The sequence below is a fragment of the Neophocaena asiaeorientalis genome, unplaced genomic scaffold (assembly GCF_003031525.2).
Source record: "Neophocaena asiaeorientalis asiaeorientalis breed wild unplaced genomic scaffold, Neophocaena_asiaeorientalis_V1.1 scaffold162, whole genome shotgun sequence".
Taxonomy (NCBI): domain Eukaryota; kingdom Metazoa; phylum Chordata; class Mammalia; order Artiodactyla; family Phocoenidae; genus Neophocaena; species Neophocaena asiaeorientalis.
In genome coordinates, this window is record NW_020172637.1 from 646201 (window position 1) to 653525 (window position 7325).

Consider the following 7325-nt stretch of genomic DNA (forward strand, 5'->3'; position numbering starts at 1 on the left):
GAGTAGCAATTCTCATATCAGACAAAATAGATTTTAAAATAAAAACTATTATAAGAAAGGAAGAAGGACACTACATAATAATCAAGGGATCAACCCAAGAAGAAGGTATAACAATTGAAAATATTTACATACCCAACATAGGAGCACCTCAATACATACGGCAAATGCTAACAGCCATAAAAGGGGAAATTGACAGTAACACAATCATAGTAGGGGACTTTAACACCTCACTTTCACCAATGGACAGATCATCCAAAATGAAAATAAATAAGGAAACACAAGCTTTAAATAATATGTTAAACAAGAGACACATAATTGATATTATAGGACATTCCATCCAAAAACAACAGAATACACTTTCTTCTCAAGTGCTCATGGAACATTCTCCAGGATAAATCATATCTTGGGTCACAAATCAAGCCTTGGTAAATTTAAGAAAATTGAAATCATATCAAGTATCTTTTCTGACCACAACAGTATGAGACTACATATCAATTACAGGAAAAAATCTGTAAAAAATACAAACACATGCAGGCTAAACAATACACTACTCAATAACCAATAGATCACTGAAGAAATCCAAGAAGAAACAACAAATACCTAGAAACAAATGACAAAGAAAACACAACCACCCAAAACCTATGGGATGCAGCAAAAACAGTTCTCAGAGGGAAGTTTATAGCAATACAATCCTACATCAATAAACAAGAAACATCTGAAATAAACCATCTAACCTTACACCTAAAGCAATTAGAGAAGGAAGAACAAGCCCCAAAGTTATCAGAAGGAAAGAAATCATAAAGATCAGATCAGAAATAAATGAAAAAGAAATGAAGGAAGCCATAGCAAGGATCAAAAAACTAAAAGCTAGTTCTTTGAGAAGATAAACAAAATTGATAAACCATTAGTCAGACTCATCAAGAAAAAAAGGGAGAAGACTCAAATCAATACAATTCGAAATGCAAAAGGAGAAGTAACAACAGACACTGCAGAAATACAAAGGACCATGAGAGATTACTACAAGCAACTATATGCCAATAAAATGGACACCTTGGAAGAAATGGACAAATTCTTAGAAAAGAACAACCTTCTGAGACTGAACTAAGAAGAGATAGAAAATATAAACAGACCAATCACAAGCATTGAAATTGAAACTGTGATTTAAAATCTTCCAACAAACAAAGGCCCAGGACCAGGTAGCTTCACAGGTGAATTCGAATGTTCTTCATTAGAGAATAGCTAACACCTATCCTTGCCAAACTCTTCCAAAATATAGCAGAGGGAGGAGCATTCCCAAACTCATTCTACGAGGCCACCATCACCCTGATACCAAAATGAGACATAGGTGCCACAAAAAACAAAACTACAGGCCAATATCACTGATGAACATAGATACAAATATCCTCAACCAAATACTAAGCAAACAGAATCCAACAGCACACTAACAGGATCACACATCATAATCAAGTGGGGTTTACCCAGGAATGCAAGGATTCCTCAATATACTCAAATCAATCAATGTGATACACCATATTAACAAATTGAAAGATAAACACCATATGATCATCTCAAAAGATGCAGAAAAAGTTTTTGACAAAATTCAGCACCCATTTATGATAAAAACCCTCCAGAAAGTAGGCATAGAGGGAACTTACCTCAACATAATATAGACCATTTATGACAAACCCACAGCCAACATCGTTCTCAATGGTGAAAAACTGAAACCATTTCGTCTAAGATCAGGAACAAGACAAGGTTGTCCACTGTCACCACTATTATTCAACATAGTTTTGGAAGCTTTAGCCACAGCAATCAGAGGAGAAAAAGAAATGAATGGAATCCAGAAAAACTGAAACCATTTCGTCTAAGATCAGGAACAAGACAAGGTTGTCCACTGTCACCACTATTATTCAACATAGTTTTGGAAGCTTTAGCCACAGCAATCAGAGGAGAAAAAGAAATGAATGGAATCCAAATCAGAAAAGAAGAAGTAAAGCTGTCACTGTTTGAAGAAGATATTATACTATATAGAGAGAATCCTAAAGATGCTTCCAGAAAACTACTAGAGCTAATCAATGAATTTGGTAAAATAGCAGGATACAAAACTAACGCACAGAAATCTCTTGCATTCCTATACACTAATGATGAAAAATCTGAAAGAGAAATGAATGAAACACTCCCATGTATCATTGCCACAAAAAGAATAAAATACCTAGGAATAAACCTACCTAAGGAGACAAAAGACCTGTATGCAGAAAACTATAAGACACTGATGAAAGAAATTAAAGATGATACAAACAGATGGAGAGGTATACCATGTTCTTGGATTGGAAGAATCAACATTGTGAAAATGACTATACTACCCAAGGCAGTCTACAGATTCAATGTAATCCCTATCTAACTACTAGTGGCATTTGTTACAGAACTAGAACAAAAAGTTTCACAATTTGTATGGAAGCACAAAAGACCCTGAATAGCTAAAACAATCTTGAGAAAGAAAAATGGAGCTGGAAGAATCAGGCTCCTTGACTTCAGACTATACTACAAAGCTACAGTAATCAAGACAGTATGGTACTGGCACAAAAACAAAAATATAGATCAATGGAACAGGATAGAAAGCCCTGAGATAAACCCATGCACATCTGGTCACCTTATCTTTGATAAAGTAGGCAAGAATATACAGTGGAGAAAACATAGCTTCTTCAATAAGTGGTGCTGGGAAAACTTGACATCTACATGTAAAAGAATGAAATTAGATCACTTCCTAACATCACACACAAAAATAAACTCAAAATGGATTAAAGACCTAAATGTAATGCCAGACACTATAAAACGCTTAGAGGAAAACATAGAACATTCTATGACATAAATCACAGCAAGATCCTTTTTGACCCACCTCCTAGAGAAATGGAAATAAAAACAAAAATAAACAAATGGGACGTAATGAAACTTTAAAGCTTTTGCACAGCAAAGGAAACCATAAACAAGACGAAAAGACAACCCTCAGAATGGGAGAAATATTTGCAAATGAAGCACCTAACAAAGGATTAATCTCCAAAATTTACAAGCAGCCCATGCAGCTCAGTATCAAAAAACAAACAACCCAATCCAAAAATGGGCAGAAGACCTAAACAGACGTTTCTCCAAAGAAGATATACAGATTGCCAACAAACACATGAAAGGATGCTCCACATCATTAATCATTAGAGAAATTGCAAATCAAAACTACAATGAAGGCTTCCCTGGTGGCGCAGTGGTTGAGAATCCGCCTGCCAATGCAGGGGACACGGGTTTGTGCCCCGGTCTGGGAAGATCCCACATGCCGCAGAGCGGCTGGGCCCGTGAGCCACGGCCGCTGAGCCTGCGCATCCAGAGCCTGTGCTCCGCAATGGGAGAGGCCACAGCAGTGAGAGGCCCACGTACCACAAAAAAAAAAAAAGAAAAAAACTACAATGAGATATCACCTCACACCAGTCAGAATGGTCATCATCAAAATATCTACAAACAATACATGCTGGAGAGGGTGTAGAGAAAAGAGAGCCCTCTTGCACTGTTGGTGGGAATGTAAATTGATACAGCCACTATGGAGAACAGTATGGAGGTTCCTCAAAACAGTAAAAATAGAACTACCATATGACCCAGCAATCCCACTACTGGGCATATACCCTGAGAAAACTGTAATTCAAAAAGAGTCATGTACCACAATGTTCATTGCAGCACTATTTACAATAGCGAGGACATGGAAGCAACCTAAGTGTCCATCGACAGATGAATGGATAATGAAGATGTGGCACATGTATAGAATGGAATATTACTCAGTCATAAAAAGAAACGAAACTGAGTTATTTCTAGTAAGGTGGATGGACCTAGAGCCTGTCATACAGAATGAAGTAAGTCAGAAAGAGAAAAACAAATACCGTATGCTAACACATATATATGGAATGTAAAAAATAAATAAATAAATAAAATGGTTCTAAAGAACCTAGGGGCAGGACTGGAATAAAGACACAGACGTAGATTATAGACTTGATGACATGGGGAGGGGGAAGCGTAAACTGGGATGAAGTGAGAGAGTGGCATGGACATATATACACTACCAAATATAAAATAGATAGCTAGTGGGAAGCAGCCACATAGCACAGGGAGATCAACTCGGTGCTTTGTGACCACCTAGAGGGGTGGGATAGGGAGGGTGGGAGGGAAATGCAAGATGGAGGGGATATGGGGACATATGTATAGCTGATTCGCTTTGTTTTATAGCAGAAACGAACACACCATTGGAAAGCAATTATACTCCAATAAAGATGTTAAAAAATAAAAGGACAATAAAAGAGGATCAGAGAAATTGATAAAATATATCTATGCACAAAACAGGAGATTAAACATTTGTAAAAACTACCACAGTGCAAGGGAGTATGTGGGATTATCACGATGTTGGTGCTGAGTCCTCCTAGATTTGACAGGAGAGTGGTGTCACCTTGCTTCTGATCACACACATGGGGAGGACTTCAGGGAGAAAGTGACATTAAGTTGGCTCTTAAAAATGTGAATCTTCATGCCTAATCGCCCAATAATGCTCCCCTGCTTGTCTCTTCTTTCTTTTATAGCATCTCCCCCATTCCCTCAGGGTCAGGCTTCCTCATGGTCTTTCTGTTCTCGCTGTATCTCTCCATCAAAATCTGTTGCCAACTGAACAGTTGGGAAGGCTGTAAATAAGAATCAGAACTAGGAGCATTATGCTACCTTTGTCCCGGGGTCGGAGTATTTGTAGTTTAACGTGTAGGGGACAAAATTAATAAATATCAAATGTTAGAATTTAGGGAATTTCCAGTATTAGCAAAGGTAATATTCAGGAGAAGACCTTTGCCAACAGCCGGAAAATCAGCTCTGTGATCTGCAGCTACATTCCAATCACATGAATCAGAAAGATATCAGAATGGCAACTGGAATGTGACTTTGTGTGTGTGTGGGAGGATCTTCAAAATGATCGAAGGATAGCAGCACCTTATTATTGTACAGCACACCAAAACCCAAATAATTTGTAAAAAGATGTTAAAAAAAAAACCCCCAAAAAACCAGAAATGTCTTTCCTTGCATTGTACCTAGAGAAAACACTTGGTCAAAAAAAAAATTCCTTTATGTACCTCCCAGATGTATAGAAATGCAAATCATGGACACTTGATATTTGAACTGTTGAGAAACCTGAATATTAAATTGGCTTCTGGGCAGCAGTTGTCATTTCCAAGTCATTATTAAATTCCTCCTTAAAATGTCCCATTGGTTGAGCGAGGGGGATATTTTGATAAGTGCCCAGAATTCCACCAGAAGTTTGTATACTCTCTCTGTACTTGAGGCTAATAAAAATACGCCCTCTGAAACTTCCCTAAATATGGTTTCTCCAGGGTATCTTTGAGTTTCATTTTATTTTGTTTACAGGAAACTTTATTCTTTGGCCACCTAGACTTCATTTTAGCACTTGTTTCTTTGCAGGCATTTAAATGCCTATGCTTAATGGTCAATTAATAAATCAAAAGAATACCTAGTTTCCCTCCCTTGAGGTAGGAGTTTCTACCAGAAATGTTGGCTGAAACTTGGTTCTGAAATTTATTATGCATGAAAAACAAGGAACTGGTGGGTGGTCAGTACAATGAGGTGGTCACAATGGAAACCAGAGCAAACTGAAAAGCTCCTTGTGGAAAACACTTGCACATGTTTAAAAGTTAAAAACATATAAAGACCCTTTTAAGCAGTGAACTTCTACAGCAAAAGTAAAGTTAATTTAATGTCACCTCGGAGCAGAGTTTTTAGTGGTTTAGCTTAAAATGTAAACAACCAAAGGTGGTAGAAGAAAGCATAAAATGTAATTGGGTTAAATTTGTAAATCAGTGAAATGAATAAGTTACCGATGAAAGTAGAATAATGTATTTGCTTTTAAAAATAAGAAGGATGATCTTGGTATAGATCATCATTCAAGTACAGTACTACCTGGATACAAAGACATGAAACCCGTGACCCCCATTAACATTTTTGTTTTGCTGTGATTGATTACTTGTGTTCACTTCTGAGTTAAAGGGTTAGAGTTCTGACTTCCTCTACCTCGTAAGCTCTTAACTAAAAGAAATGAAAGTATATACTGAAGATACTGCCTCTCATCAGAGATGCTGATGGCGTATTGGGAAGTTATACAAAGAGCTCATGGAGGTCCCTAGGTTTCTGAGCAGGACACAAATGACAAGTAACGAGCAACTCCATGACCACTGCGATCTCTGTTCCATGAACATTCTGAACTTAAATAGTTGGATACATATTCAAGCTTGATTTGATTTAAAAAAGAGACAGCCCAGAATATTGAGTTGTCTGACTCCTCAGATAGAGTTACTTCCCCACTTTCCTTCCTTCTGTGAAATTCAATTCTTAGTGCTTGAGCTCCCACGAATGTACTTAGCACTTTGACCAGCTTCTGTGGAAAGTTAAAAAGAAGTGAAAGATGAGATTCACATCTGTGCTTTTTCCTTTGATCTCCCTTCTGACCTAAAAGCCCTTCCTGTTGTCTGGCCCAACTTCCCCCATTATTTCCTGATGAGGAAAGGTATCATCAGGTGCTAACTTCTTCCTAAAGTCTTCTCTTCTTTAAACTGTGCTGACGTCCATCTTCCAATTCCACTCTACATTTCCTAAAGGTTGGGGCTATCTTACTCTACCCTGAAGTCAGAAGTCTCTAACACTGTGTCTTGTGCAAAGTAGGCACTCCCTGATATTGATTAAATTTTACTGCCTCATCAGGAAAACAAGCCCCAGACTCCTGAAGAAACAGTCACAATAACATTACAAAGTAAAGGATAAGTGGGTAACAAAGTGAGTGATGCAGACACAAGATGACACAAGAGTTCTGAGGAAAGCATCACAGAGAAAAAGAAAGATAAACTGGGCATCGAAGGAAGGTAGGAATGGGATAAATGTGAAAAAAGGAGAAGGACACATATATTTATAGGCAGAAGTACCACCATTCGGAAGCTACAGCAGCAGAAATAAGTAAGAATCATGAGATCTACCTGTCTAGCATGGCAAGTTCTAAGGAGAATAGGAAACAATAATACCCAAATTTTATGGAACATTTTAAAACAGGGAGAAGGGATTTCCCCAGCGGTCCAGTGGTTAGTGCTCAGTGCTCTCACTGCCTGGCCTGGGTTCGATCCCTGGCTGGGTAACTAAGATTCCACAAACCATGTGGCACAGCCTAAACAAACAAACAAACAAACAAAGCAGGGAGAAGAAATAATCCATATTGTATGAGAGGTCTTTTGACTTTTTTTCAATGCCTTAGA